A 15,260-nucleotide genomic window follows, 5' to 3' on the forward strand; every position below is an offset into this window, starting at 1 on the left:
AAAAAGGAAAAGAAAAAATATGAGAAAAGGAAAAAAATGGAAACACAGTCTTTGCAAATAGGGAAGGGTGGAGGGGGCGAAGGGAGGGCAGGGGAAGGGGAAAAAAAAAAGAACCAAGATACTCATGTAAAGGTACACGATCCCAATGATGAATGTAACTATTTTATACCTAAAATGTACCAATAAACTTAATGGGAAAAAAAAATACTCCAAACAGAATTAAACATATGGAAACAAGCATTTAAGGAGCATAGTAACTACTCTGAATCAGAATCTAAAAACATAAATGGACAAAATACAAAGAAAAATTAAAAGAGCTGACTGAACTCAGCTAAGAAATGGGAGAAAATTATTATAGAAATGAAGAATAAATTGCAAGAGATCCAAGGGAGAAATGACTTGAAGGAGCTGGTCTACCACCTGCGTCACTAGCCACATCCATCCACATCTGGTATTGTGTTTCATCTGATTTCTGATAATTCTCTCACCATGTCACAATAATTCAACACGTGGGACACATAAGCAAACCACATCATTTTCATGGTAAAGTGCTATATTTATTATGTACTTAAGTATTTGTAAATGACTGAAGAAGTCTAAAATCATGCTATTTTAATTAAGTTCTTGTCCTTCCTTTTAATGTGTCACTGACAAAGTTTGTGAGTGCTGTTTCCCTAACTTCAATAATCCTATGAACCAGGTTCACAGGATTTTTGCATAGCACATGATTTTTAGAAACACACACACCATGTTATAGAACTGACTGTAGATGTGTATGTCAGTATACGCCCATATATTTATATCTTTGCTCTACATGCTAAGAAAAAAAAAACTCCACTGTAGCAATGAACAATGCTAGCACCCAGACACTGGTCTCTAAACGTCCTCCAAAAAATAAGCCAGGGCTCTGAAAAAGAGGATAATTCCAGGGTTGGGGTAAGTAAAATACAAGATGAGCCTGAAGTTTCTTGCAATACAGGAAGAAAGAAAGTGCTTTAAAAGGGATGGAGGCAGGTTAGTAAGGCACAGCAGCCACAGGAGCCAACTGGAAGAAGCATAATGGCCAAGCAGGACAATGTGAGTAATAAAATAAACGACAGCATCAAGTTATAATCTATAGAACAACTATCTTTTCAATGTATATTGATATAAACAAATGAATAAATAAATGGAGGAGAAGGAACATTTCTCAGTATAGAAGAATAACAACACTGTAAATGAAAAAGGAAGGAAACTACAAAACCCAAAATTAGGTAAATTGTGCAGTAATAATTTATATTTCAGATAAATTCCACTAATGGATACTAACATGAATGGGTGAAAGTATGAAGAGAAACTGGAAATTAGTATAGCCTCAAAGTATCTCCCTAAAGATATGTATCAATTCCAAAGAGAAAAACTAACTTTACTGGGGAGAAACCAGCAAACACTGCCTTAATTAAACAATTAAGATTAATATCTCCAGTAATAAGACAGTGACATCATGTATGCTTGATATTAAATACACCTCCTAGTATGTTACAATTACATCAATAGTATCACTGCAAAAATGCATAAGCTCAAATTAATTATAAGCATCAGAGCATCCCAAATTGAAAGACAATGTACAAAATAATAACCAATACTCTTTAAAAGCACCATGGCCATAAAAACATGAAAAATACAGTTAAAACCAGACTTGAGTAAACTAAGGAGACATAACAAATAAATACAATATGGATTAGATCCTACACAGAAAAGAACTATTAGGAAAAAAGTTGATGCCATTCAAACAAGGTCTTTATTTAGCAGTATCACATCAATATTACTTTCCTAGCTTTGATTAGTTATATATGCTGTTCAACATTAGCACATGCTGGGTAATGAGTATTTACAAACATTCTACACTATTTTTTCAACTTTTAAAAAATCTAACATTATTCCACATAATTTACTATGAACATTTTAAAAAGGAATACTCATGATACTAGTCTAGTTTATACAAAAACTAAACTATAATTCCTATGGCAATTCAAAATGATTCAGGAAGGACATAGCATTCCATCTTTTTGTTACAATCTTAATATCCAACTTGTTATACTAAAGAGAACAGATATGTATCTACAGTATGTTTGCTGAGACACGAACTGCAGAGTTCAATACCAGTTTATAAGGTTTTAAAATATGCAAAACACAACATACTGTTCAGTAATAGGGGACATTTAAAAATGAAAGAGAAAGATGAGTTCAAATTTAAGACGATTATCTCTGAAGAAGGAAAACTGGTAAGACTGCAAATGTTCATTGCATTCATCCTGATAATAGTCAGTATTTACTCATTTTTACATGGCTGATACATTCCATAATTTTTAGCCAATACTGAAGAGTATTTTTAATATATGAAGCGATTAAATAGTGTCCTGCTTTGTTTAGGGAAAAAAAAACTTTGCAGCTTTTTGGTTTTGTCTAGGACAGTATTATTGAGAATACAATATTTGAAAATTTTTGTTTCTATTTTCCTAAATCCAAATAGCAAAAACTTTCAGGTTCCCTAAAACACGTTCCTTAATTTAAGGCAGACATCTCCTTAGGACTTTTTAAACTGATGATCCTCTCACTTCCCTGACCACTTTATACCTTCACTTCTTGCTGCTCTTTAAACACCTACTCCACAGCCAAATCCCGAGGTCACGTCATTTGCAGAATCTGTTGCACCTGTAAGGGTAAATTCATACATTCTATTTATTCTCTACATCCTTCCAGGGCACTGCCTGGAAGGGCACTGCCATCATCTCTACAATCTGTTCCTCTCTCCTTTGCTTCCCATTTCAATAAACAGCCCATTCTTCTCAAAATAGCCCAAGCCATAAATTAGCCAACTTTTTCCAAAATTGCCCAAGCCATAAATTGAAGCATTCTTCTCTAATCATTATCCCTGGTTTTCTTTCACTTTCAACATATCCTTCATTATTGAGTCCCGTAGTCCTAACTCCTTTCTATCTCTCAAATCCATCAATCCTCCTCTATTATCACAATCCAAGCCACTTAACCTTTTCAAATAATTTAACACACTCCTAATCATGCTCCCTGCCTACCAAGTCTTAATTCTCTCCAAACAATTCTCCACAGTATGACCAGCATTATCCTTCTTCGGTGGAGACAGGGATCAAACCTAGGGCCTCATGCACTCTAGGCAAGTGCTCTACCACTAAGATACATGGCTAGCACAGTCAGCATTATCTCTTTAAGTAACTTCTTCCCAGGTTTAAGATGCCTCAGTTTTCCTTAAGATAAATAAATTCCTTTACATAGCTTAAGGGCCCTTCACAATCTGACCTCCTACTGCCTTCAGCTTCATCTTTCATGATTCTTTGGTGCCTATGCTCTCTTGAACTTCCTGATCAGTCATACTGTACTCTCTTGAGTTTCTCCAAAACAATCTGAGATCTTGTCCTTAACACAAGTCTAATAAATGCTTCTCCACAAGGAAAAAGTCCTATTCATTCTTCAGGCTTCAATTTACATATTACTTTCTCTGAACTAACTTTTCCTGGTCTTCCTAAACCTGGGTTAACTGCCCTTTCTATGAGCTCCTACAGCACTCTGCACTGTACACATTAAGCACACATCAAAATCAAGCAACCAAATCAAAGTGGTTTACAAACATTCCCAATGTGACTGTGAACGCCAAGCCTTGTTCACAGATACTCTTCAGCACCTAGCTGAGTGGACCAAATAAATAAGGTCATAAAGACCAAAGTGAAATAACCAGAGTAACAAAATGCTTACAAAAGATTCAATTCCGATTACTCCTGACTCAGGAGCAAATACACTGTACATTGTAGCATTTAATATTCTTGACATAAAAAAATTAATGTTAACTAGACATAGAGAATCTAATGGTTAAAATGATCTAGATATCATCTTGTTATTTATAGTTAAAGTGATACCCAGAAAGGTTATTACTCGCTAAAGAACAAGACAGAATAAACAGCAATGCCCTGATTAGGCATTTTGACATTACTGAATTACATACTTTAATCTCAAGAAATAGGTTGTTTAAAATCTAAAGTTAAAAACCTTTAAAGTTTTTCATTTCTTCTAGTACAGCAAAGTCATTAAAAACATAAAAATTATCAACTCACTCAGAAAAAGGTTTCCACAAAATTAGCTAAAATGCTGTAACAAACCTAAGCATAATTACAGCGTAAGAGTCATAAAGTTAACAAGTCATTGTTATAATTATAGTATATACTATAAACAACACATGGCTATCATCCATGTTCAAGGTACTGTGGAACATATTCACTGAGCATCCGAAGAATCATAAAATAGGATTCTGACTCCCAAAAAGCTTAGAATATGTTGTGGAAAACAAACAGAATCACTGTAGAATTAAGTAGAAGAACTAATTGAAAGTAGTTATTTAAGGCTGTTAACACTGTCAGAAGAAAAGGATTTCTTCTAAGGAGTTGTGGGAATATAAAGCAAAATTACAATCTACTGCCTAAGAAATCAACATAAAATTAAAATTTCTAGACAAGCTGAAAGAGCCCTAAGACAATGCAACTCCAGTATCAACAGCACACCTACTGCCCAGTTCTTGGTTTCTAAATACTCTTATCCACTAAAAAACAAATTAACAAAAGTAGGTAAGAAAGCAAGGAAGTAAGCAAGCAAACTGGAAGTAATGGCTGATTAAGGACAGCAACAAAAGAGCCTAACATTCGCCTAAAATTTCTTACTGTTTCAGAAAGCAAGGAAGTGCCCCCTCCATGGTGAAGACATGTCAAAACAACCAATGAGTTAAATTACAGGAGTTTCCACTGACCAAATTTGGGTTCATTTAGAACATCAAAATGAATACAGACAGGTAACAGAGCATAACATACTTAATGAACAATCTATGAATTCATATTGCTATCAAATTAGCAAACGAAAATGAAGAGCTCTTCTTTATAACAGAACAGAATGGCAACTAAATACTGTAGAAGGAATGACAGAAAAAAACCATTTTGCAACCACTGTATAAGTGATTCAGGCAAGAATTATCAGTGAATGCTAAAACCCTGATGTGCACATTTTTGGGTGAACAGTGCCTCATAGTGTCTCCCAAAAATTATTCAACAATAACAAAGGGAACAAGGACCCTTTTTCTTTTCTTTCCTTTCCCCCCTACCCCTGTAGTAGGACTTGAATCCAGGACCTTCACACTAGACTACACATCCTCAGCCCTGCTTTTTTATTTTTTAAATTTTGAGACAGGTCTCACTAAATTGCCCAGGCTGGGCTCAAACTTAGGATCCTGTCTCAGACTCCCAAAGTCCTGGGGTTACAGATGCATCCCAGCATACCTGTTTGACTCCTTTCATAATGGAGAAAAGTAACACGCAAAACTTTAACTGAGTGATCCAAGTAAACACCAACACCATAGTCAAACTGTACCCTGGATGTACCATCACTTACATGGATTTCTACCAAAAAAGCATAACCTTAATGTGATCACAAAGAAATAAAAAGATAATTCCATACTGACAGATATACTACAACACAAAGGCCTACACTATTCAAGACTATAATATGTCAGGAAAGGAAAGGAAAAGGATGAAGAATTGTTTCATATTTAAAGAATACAAGAGCTACCAGTAACTAAAACACAATGTATAATATTAAAATGGAAAAATGGTGTTAAAGATTATTACTGGCAGGGCTGGGGATTTAGCTCAGTGGCACCACGCCTGCCTCGCAAGTGTAAGGACCTGAGTTCGATCCCCAGTAGCAAAAAAAGAGATTTCTGGCAGACCTAGAGAAATTTTAATATAAACTATATAAATTATCAATATTAAATTTTGAATCTACCACACAATGATTATGTATGAATATGTCCTTGTTCTTAGGAGATAGCAACTGAAGCACTTAAGAGTAAAAAGATCATAATGTATGTAATTTACTCTGAATTCAGTAATAAAAATAATTATAATAAAAGAGGAAGGAAAAGGGGAGAAGAAAAAAGAAAGAGGGAAAGAAAGAAATCTTTAAAGTAGATTCTGGATACTACATTACAATATGTGACACATGCAGTGATGTTATGTAGTATGTTTAATATGAGGTTTCCTGTAGGCAATAAACACAGAGCATTAATGTGGCATTTCTAGCCATGCCTGTGTATCTGTCTGTGAGGCTTTGCCTTAAGTAATGTCTCTCTGATTTTAAATGAATAAATGTGCATCTTTACCATACTCCAAAAGATGTAATCAAGGAGCTTAAAATTGTAAATGAAATAATACTGTCCACTCTACAAATACAGAGAAGGATGGGGAAGGGTGCTGGTTAGTGAGGAACAGCAGGGCTAACGTTTCAAAGCAGAAACACAGCCTTCAGACGAGATGGCTACTCAATGCCCAGCAAGAAGACGAAACGAATCTCAGGAAATGTCACTACTTCTCAAGACCTCTTAGGTTCCTTCCTTCATAATGCTGATGGAAATATGTTAACGCGCATGGAAAATATGTAAGATAGGACATATAGTCCAGAAAGTATCTTTACAAATTTTCAAGTCTGATTTGAGAAAACTGGTCTATGGTTGGTTATTTCAGTATTAACTTCTACTCATTTTAACGCTTTCTCAGAATTCACTCAGTATCATGTACTATGATACTCCAGTGCAAATTAGTCCCTGACACAGAAACCCAACCTAGCAGAAGGACTTCAACTACAATATTCTAATTACTTTAAAATGGGATTTACTTTGCAAATAATGTCCATATAAGGGCTTTGGAAGCACATATGAGCAAGAGAAAATCTGTCCATCGAGATTAAAACTTGGAATCACAGATGAGATGAATCAGACAGGACTTAAAGGAAAGGTACAGTTCAATAAGTATATGAGCAAAAGGGCATTTCCAACTATTGGAAAAACAACAGCAAAAAAAGATATAGAAGTATTCATTCAAATATTTAGTGTTTTCTAAGTGCCTGGCAATGTGCTAGTAATGCCTGAGTACACAGTCGTGAATAAGACAAAGCCTCTGTCTTTGTGAAGTTTTCATGCAGTTATGCAAAAAGACCATAATAAGCAGTAACTGCAGTGGCATACACCTGTATAGCAGCTACTTAGGAAGCTGAGGTAGAAGATACCAAGTTTGAGCCCAGCCCGGGCAACTTACTGAGATTCTCTCTCAAAGAAAAGGGAGTGGGGGAAGGTTGGGTATGGCAGCTCACTGTTCCCTGGGTTCAATTCCCAGTACCATTACCACTAAAAAAAAAAAGCAGTAAGTGAAAAAAGCAGATATGTACAAATTATAATAAATGTCTTAAAGGAACAAACTGTGTTGAGAGAATAAACTGACAGAGTGCAACAATAATAGGATGGGCAGAGTTGGCCTCAGAGTGAGAAAGTGAGATGCCGGCCAAGATGGGTCTGGCTGAGCCAGCCATTTGAAGACTATCCCAGGCAGGCAGTCAAGAAAGTGCAAACTGTCCTAAAAGAGGAAAGTGCATAGAGGGTGGAAGGAGTGCTGAGAGGCTTTCATGACTGCTATTCAATGAATGGGAGGAAGAATGACGAGAGGAGAAAGATCATTCAGGGCCATTTAGTCTAGGGAAAAAGAGTACTATTTTGAGAAGAATGAGAAGTCACAAGAAGATTTAAAGCAGAGAAATAATATCTGATTTAAGTTCTTAAAATGATCCTTAGAGATGCTATGTGAAGAAAGAAGTTGTATGGAGCAAGAAAAAGAAACCCATTCAGGAGGCATATACAATAATTTATGCAAATAATGATAGCTTAGAAAAAGGAGTGGCAGTAAACATTAAGAGCAGCAGATTTGCTCAAGATAAACTGTGAAAGTACAAAAGAACTTGTGGATGGATTAAACCTGAGAATAAAGCAAAGAATCAAGAACATTATCATCTTTTGCCTTGAATACTGTCATTTACTGAGATAGAAAAGGCAAGCAGAGGCACAAGGGTTTGGAAGTGAAAAGAAAGAAGGCTGGAGGACAGGAAAAACTAGCTATATTTTAGCCATATGGTTAATACTGTATTATGCTTGAGATCCCAACCAGCTATCTAAGTAGATATCAAGCTCAAGAGAATCCTGGGCTAAAGAAATAAAGTGCAAGTCATCAGAATGAAGATATGTGGCCTGTTCAGGGAAGAAGGCACAGAAACTGAAGGGCACTGGCTGACAATAAGCCAACGGGAAGGACAGAATCATATTATGAAGTAATAATCATGGATTAATGAACTTCAGTAGCTTTAGTAGTAATAAGAGTAATAGTAGGGAAAAATTAATGTATGCTTTGTGTCAGTTATTGTGCTTTGTAATACACATCTTGTTTAATCATCAAAATAACTCTATGAAATACATGTTATAATCCTTTTACACACTAGCCCTCAAAAAGACAAAGAACTTGCCAAAGAACACAGAGTATGTGTAGTGAATAAGAACACAGACATAGAGAAATAAAGTAGGTATTTTCTGATGAGAAATGGAAAATATGGAAATAAAGTCTTTGTAAATAGGGAAGGGTGGAGGGCATGAAGGGAGGGCTAGGAATGGGGAAAAAATAAGAACCAAGATGCATTATGTAAAGGTACAATTCCCAATGAGAAATGTAATTGTGTTGTATACCTACAATGTACCAATAAAAGAATTTAATACAAAAAAAAAAAAAAAGTAGGTATTTTCACTTAGCAGTTTGATTTTAGAGGCCAATCCCATATCCCTTACATTAGGGCCACTCTATTGCTCTTATATGCCTTCATACTTTTTTTTTTTAATAAACACTATTTAAATCTGAACTTTAGAAATACAATTTCAATCTCTTATGAAGTAAATGGACTCCTGGGGGTGAGGATGAAAGGTGAGACAGGCAAATACAGTTATTACTCAACACAAGAGCACATTATTTTTATTTTCCTTTATTTTATTTCAGTGGCAATGGAAATTGAACCCAGGGCCTTCACCCTAAGATATATGCCTAGCTCTTTTTATTTATTTTGAGACAGTGTCTTGCTAAGTCATTAAGCTACTCAGGCTGGGCTTAAACTTGTGATCCACCTGCCTCAGCCTCCTAGAGCTCCAGAGGGCTAGGATTACAGACATGTGCTACCATGCCCAGCCACCTTATTTTTAAGAAACTGGAAAGTTGTAAAATATCTTACTAGGTCAAACGGGAAGCAGCTTTTTTTCCAAAGGTCACAAGGCACACCTTAAAGGAATCCAAGTCAACCTCCATATGCATTCTGCTGGTCACAAAAATAACCAGGTAAAAAAGGCCAGATCACATAGTCTAAATTAACCATTCACTACTGAAAATATATTTCGAAGCACGTAAACTTCTTGATGATAGTTTTTAAAAATCCATAAAGTTTGTATTTTTGTGTAAGAAAATATTAATTCAAGACAGCCATATAAAATGTGCCTTGGTTGATACTTACTGGAAGTTTGATTGATTAATATCTGTTTCCACCCATGTTAATTCCTCTGGCTTTCCACATCATCAGTTGTTAAAATGATGAAGCTGCCTGTCATCTTACACCAATATCCAAATACAGTATTCCGCCTAACAAATGAGCTATTTTTTAATTCATGTGCTTATATTTCATCTTAAGTAACTACTAAAAATAAATAAAATATTAAATTCAGTAAATATAATTAAAATTTATAAATAAAGTACCTAATAAAAATATAGTATTTGTTAAGTAAGTGCCAACATAGCCAATGCTAGGCACGAGATTTACCAATCAACAAATGGGATTGTATTACTGTTCATTATAATAACCCAGACACACGATCCTTTTATTATGGGGTACACAGAGGATACATGGATAAAATAATTTAGTTTCACAGATTAGAGAAGATGAAATATAAAGAAATTATAATTACCTACTAAAGTTATTTTTTAAAATGTTTTATTGTTCTTTAAAAGGGTTCAGGGTTTGGTTCATTGACTTTTATTTATTTATTTTTTTAGTACCAGGGATCAAACTCTGGACCTTGCCCTTGTGAGGCAGGTGGGAGAACCACAGAGCTAAATCCCCAGCCTAAAGTTATTTTTATGCATACTTATTCCAGGTTGGTTATAAAAATGTTTCTAGCTTCAAATTTTAATTATCGTTATCTTAAAGATAACTCTCCTAAATCATTTCTAAAAGACATAATTCACTGACTATAGGGAAGGCACTTATATTTAACTATAATTTTTTTAAAGTAGGGGAGATTATAGAGGTTAGCCACAAACTAGGCAAATCAAAAATCTAACGTAGAAGAGACAACTGAACATTTTGTCTAATCTGACAATGAATTAAAGAGACCGGAATATTTTATCCAAAACAAATACATGAGCATTCTCCTGTACGGATCCATTATATGAAATTCTTTTGGTCACAAACAATAAACATACACACACTGGGCAAGATGGTATATAATCTTCACAGGAAGGAAGCAATGAAAGCGGGAAAAGGAGGAAGGGACATCAAGCAATATGCATTTTTGTACATTACACCCCAGGCAATGTGCTAGGACCTTTTACACTCATCTCATTTAAATTCTAATAATACCATGGGGCAGGTGGTATAATTTCCATTTTATAGTTACATAGTTAGTTATATAGGTATTTCATAGTTTGTCAATAGGGAAGCTAGTATTTGAATCAAGATCTGACTGCACAGCCAAGCAGCTTTCTTTTATGAAGGCCTGCAAATCAACACATGTTAAAGAATCTTCTCGTCCTAGGTTATCTAGCTGAAAGACTGATGTAATTTCTGTATAGTACACTTTACCACTAAGACATTATGAAAGTAGATACCTCTCAATTTACTGAGTACATTTACAGATTTCCTTTCTCTTCTAGGAAAAAAAAGCAATAGGGATCATTTTCAATTCACAAAGTTGCAGGTGCCCCTTCACTGATAAAACTCACACTGGACTTTCCAACATTTATATGTACCATGAGTATATCTTTCAAATCAAAAAGTGGGGGCATGGTCTGACTGTAAGACAAAACACTGTATTTAAAATTGAAATGCCCCCAGAAAATCCACATCACCACTGTATGTAATACTAAATTCCTCTTGCCAGACTAAAAGCAGTAAAGGGAGGGGAAAAAAGGCTTTCCAAAAGTGACTGACAAGCATGCTACTTTCCAAAAACAAATTTGCTTATGTCTTCCTCCTACATCAGAACACAAAATCTACTGTGAAGATTAAGCTAATCTATCTCAAACTTCAAAATCATTTTCTAATAAACATTTCCATAATTACTTAACAATTCTTGAATACTTTTGGTAGTCAAACAATTAATGACACTGTTATTACCTGAATATTACTAACATTAATATGAACCACCACTGTATTCTAAATGGAAAATACAAAGCTGTAATGAATCTTCTCTGGAAAAACACAGCATCACAATTTTAAATAATTCAGTTTTTAAAAAATTATTCCCAATTACATTTGCAAAAAAAAAATCTTTGTCACACATACCCATTGTGGAAACAATTTTTTTAAAGCTCTACATGAAAGAATTATTCTCAAGCCATAATTCAACCAAGTGACAATTATTTTTTGAGCCTCAATAAACTATTTTTCTTCCCTTGATCACCTCCAATAATTTAATTTTTAAAAACTTGTCATGGGAAGAGATAAGTGAGTGTAATTTTAACACCTTTGTTCCAATATGAAGAAGATTTTAATTTTTATGTAACTATAGTGTGAATTAAATAGCTAAGCAAGTAATTATGATTTGCAAGAACACTGTTACTGCAAAGCAATGACTGCTTCTGTAAGCATCTACTGGAAGCACTCTTCCAACAGAACTATTAATCTAGAGTTTACAAACACTCAAATCACTAGTTTTAGCTCGTTAGAGGATTTACTATAACATTTTCTCAACTTCTGCAACAATGTTCATTGAGAATTAAAGGTAAGTCTAGTGTCAATGAAAGCATCAGCATATACCACAAATACTAATCTTACCGTTTTACATGACATAGACATGAGTCTATAAACATTACATTTGTATAAACATTACATATAATATAAACTCTAACTTGGCATCTGCTTTAGATGCCAAACATTGATTCTTTCTCTACAACACAAGTTGCCATTAGCAGGAAAAGAAGACTAAAGACAGAGCTCTCCAAAACATACAAAAATAAAAACTGCACATACGAAAGTCATAATAGCACAATACACTTATTTTTATCTTCATCTCCGAAATTCTTATTAAAATATCATTTTGTATGTTTAAAAAAACTATCTTGTTTACCTTTTCCACAGACTTCAAGTACTGCCAAAGTAACACAGATTTTAAAACTGACAACTGGAGTACTTAGCAATTGCCAAAACAACACAGCTGGATTCTTAAAGGGAAAGTACTCTTGTGTAATACACACCTAATTATGGCTTTCAAGAACTTCATCTTCATATAGTAATGGATGATACAAGACACAAGCCAAACATGCTGTGCTAAAAACTTGAAAAACATTAGACAGTATTTGCTTTAAAATACGCACGCTATTGTTAACATCACAGCAGGTCTTTGTAACAGCACAGTTGTTGAAATCCTGATTTCATGGTGAACTAAAATACAGGTTAACACTACGCTGTATTCAATATACACACACGTTTCCCCACTCGATCATGACAGGAGACTCGCTTCACAGCTCAGGAAATCTGTATCAGGTCTGAGCAACAATTTTATAGTTATAGTTTCACGGGGAAAAAAATACTTGCTCACCTTCCCAAAACTTATTTGCCCTATTACCTATTTTTAACCCTCGCGGCTCACAGACATACGACAACCAACTAAAAGACAAAGTTTCTATCACACGGCACCTCCCGGCGTGCTGGGATCTATGTGGATGCAGGGGAGACAGGTTCGCCCTGCAGCCTCCCGGTCGGCGCGACGTCTCCCCGCGTGGCTTGCCCACGCCGTCCACACCCGCAGGTGCCCCCGGGCCGGGACACCGCCCCAAATACCGACCCCAGCGGCGACACCCCACACACTCAGCAGACTTCGGACCCTGGTGTTCCGCCCGTTAGACCGACCGTCTCCCCAAGCAGAAGTGTGGAACTTCTCCAAGTCCGACCACCGGGGAGAACGCGCCCTGCACTCAGGGTCAATCCCCTCGGGGAGACCCCGGCCGCCGAGGGCAGCAGGAAGGAGCCCGTAAAGCTCCGAGGCCCCCAGGGAACTCCTTCAACTTTCAAGGAAGCGACGTCCACTACCGGCCCCCGGCCGCGGGAAGCCGCTCGCGACCAACCCAGCAGCCGAGCCTCCCCGAGCGGACCCCGGGGGCGCCCGTCAGGCCCCGCCCCTCGCCCCCACCTCTCCGGGCGCCTCGCCCCTCGCCGCCGACCCCGACCAGCCGCTCTTCCCCGTACCCTGACGCCTGGCCGCCGCGTGCTCGCGACCCCGGCCCCTTCCTGCCGGACACGGCCTCGTCCCGGCTCCCGCGGACGACCCGCATCCGTCGCGCCGCCCCTCGCCCCAGCACCCCCACCCCAGCCCCAGCCAGCTCCTCACCAAGACACCGCCCCCTCCGACACCCCCGGCCCCGAGGCCAGAGCCCGCCGCCCGCGGCCCTCACCGTGTCTCCGGCGCAGCTGGCGGGCGCACACACGCCGCAGCCCAGCCCGCCACAGCACTCCGCACCGCCCGGAGCCGCCTCCTTCAGCCCGGGACTCGCCGGGACATCCGCGCACGGATCCCCACACCGGGGCTATTTTTAGGGACAGGCCTCGGCCCGACCGGAACTCGTTCCTCGCGGCGCGCGTGCGCACTACGTCCTCCGCGCCGTGTCCCTCCGCCAGCCTAGCCTTCCCTCCGGGCCCCTCGGCTCCTTCTTTGGTTTCTCCTTTAAGGCTTTCCCTTGAGGGCTGATTTCTCCCCTCCGTGGGTCCTAGAGTACTTGGAGAGAGAAAGACAAGGGTCCGGGCACAAAAGAGTCACTGTTTGGAGGCGAGCCTGTTCCACAAGGACGTGAGGGCGGACTATGTTTTCCGGGGGGTGGGGGGGTGGTGACGGATCACCATGCACAGGAAGGCGATGACGGCGGTTTGGCGCCCGGGCTACAGGCTGCTGCTCGCTTCCCTCTGAAGGACCGCGTTCTTCTGGAAGGGATGCTGGTCACTTGACGAGGGTCCGGGCGCCTCCCAGGGCGGGGCGGCCTGGCCCCGCGGCGTCGCACCCTGCCACCCCGCCTCCTCACCGCTGCCTCCCGGACGGCCCGCGGGAGTCGGAGCCGGGAGCGGCTCCAGTGACGCGGAGCGTGGCAAATCGCCGCGCGTGGCCCGCGCCTGCAGCCAACCCCCGGCCCGGGGGCGGGGCTGAGCCCTGGGGGCGGGGCCGGAGCGCCAGTCCGTCGGCCGCCTGGAGTCCAGTGCCAGGCGGTGTCCTTCGGCGTGACTCAGACATCCACCTGCCACGCCCAAGGGGCAGAGCCTGGCTACCCGCTCTGCAGGCGCTCGGCCCCTCTGGATCTCAGCTCACCGCGCCATCGCTGTGATCAGAACCGCACCTGTGCTCGCGCTGGGCTAGCTGCCTGTTCACCCTATTTGGGAAGCGCGGCCTCTGGGACCCCAACCCGAGATAATAGGACTTGAAGGGTCCTAGAAGGGGACGAACACTTTCCACCTGGCCAGCCAAGCTCTCCACGTTCCAGGAGAGGAGCAACCTGCTTATCTAGACTATTAATAATATCTATTATGGTTTAACCCTAAATTGTATGATGGACATTTTACATACAGCATCTCATCTAATCCTTACAACTTCCCCAATGATGTAGACTTCAGTTTCTCTTCCCGTGTTACAACTGAGGAAAGGGAAGCCAAGAACCAGCCAAGGTGACCTGTCAGGGTCCCTGAGCTCAAAGAGGAGGCCGCTGATAACGTGAACTCCTAATCACTCTGCGTATTGATTTTTCGAGAGAAGGGCAAAGGAGATGTGCTTGGGACAGCTGTTGTGTTTTGTGGAGTTATTGATTTTGCCCAGAGTCTATAGGAGTTGAACCGTTTTGGCCCTTTTGTCCTGAAAGCCACTGCCCTCTTAGAAGTTTCTCCGCGATACACTGCATGCATCTGCACCCAAAGGTGCCCATGCAGTGGACACAGAGGCCATGGTTATTTTCATTTGAAAGTGAGAAATTTAACCCTGTGCACAGCGCTTTAAAACAAAGCAGATGTACAGAGGCGGTGGGCAGAGGAACTGGGAAGTTAACAAAGTAAGCTGGAGACTCTCTGGCTTCCTCCGTCAAGGTCGGGCGAGGGTATGT

The 15,260-nt window shown here is 39.5% G+C and overlaps 1 protein-coding gene across 14 annotated transcripts in view; it reads right to left on the minus strand.

Moving 5' to 3' along the window:
• Mef2a (myocyte enhancer factor 2A) overlaps positions 1-14,255 on the minus strand; it is a 151,169-nt gene extending 136,914 nt beyond the window's left edge. For 4 of the 14 annotated variants that reach the window (XM_004852691.4, XM_004852685.4, XM_087188293.1 and 1 more), the window contains exon 1: positions 13,578-14,221. The gene's annotated coding sequence lies outside the window, so the exon portion shown is untranslated. Of the gene's footprint in view, positions 1-2,616; positions 2,695-13,371; positions 13,392-13,577 lie in introns of those variants that run through there. The other 10 variants (XM_087188294.1, XM_087188289.1, XM_021264757.2 and 7 more) reach the window with 6 other exon arrangements.
• Between the last annotated feature and the right edge of the window lie 1,005 nt (positions 14,256-15,260).

This window comes from Heterocephalus glaber, unplaced genomic scaffold (genome assembly GCF_053883595.1).
Source record: "Heterocephalus glaber isolate CG9 unplaced genomic scaffold, H.glaber_assembly_v1.0 deba00001531, whole genome shotgun sequence".
Taxonomy (NCBI): Eukaryota; Metazoa; Chordata; class Mammalia; order Rodentia; family Bathyergidae; genus Heterocephalus; species Heterocephalus glaber.